Here is a 232-nt window from a genome sequence, read left to right as displayed (position 1 = left end):
GCTGTAATGACAGCGTCATGTATAATGTTAATATTCATCAACAGTATAGATATTAATTATCATAAATATTAACTTAATGTATCCACCTCTTTGCTTGTTACATGATATATATACAGGCAATCATTTGTGCTTTATCTTATTAACATGCAACATGATATTTCATGAATGTCCATATTTTGCATGCATGTAACTCGTGTGTCTGGCAATGAGAGAAGGATGATAACAGCAATGC

This window comes from Penaeus monodon, chromosome 21 (genome assembly GCF_015228065.2).
Source record: "Penaeus monodon isolate SGIC_2016 chromosome 21, NSTDA_Pmon_1, whole genome shotgun sequence".
Classification (NCBI taxonomy): Eukaryota; Metazoa; Arthropoda; class Malacostraca; order Decapoda; family Penaeidae; genus Penaeus; species Penaeus monodon.
The sequence above is the reverse complement of the archived record's forward strand: the minus strand, read 5'-3'. Positions refer to the sequence as shown.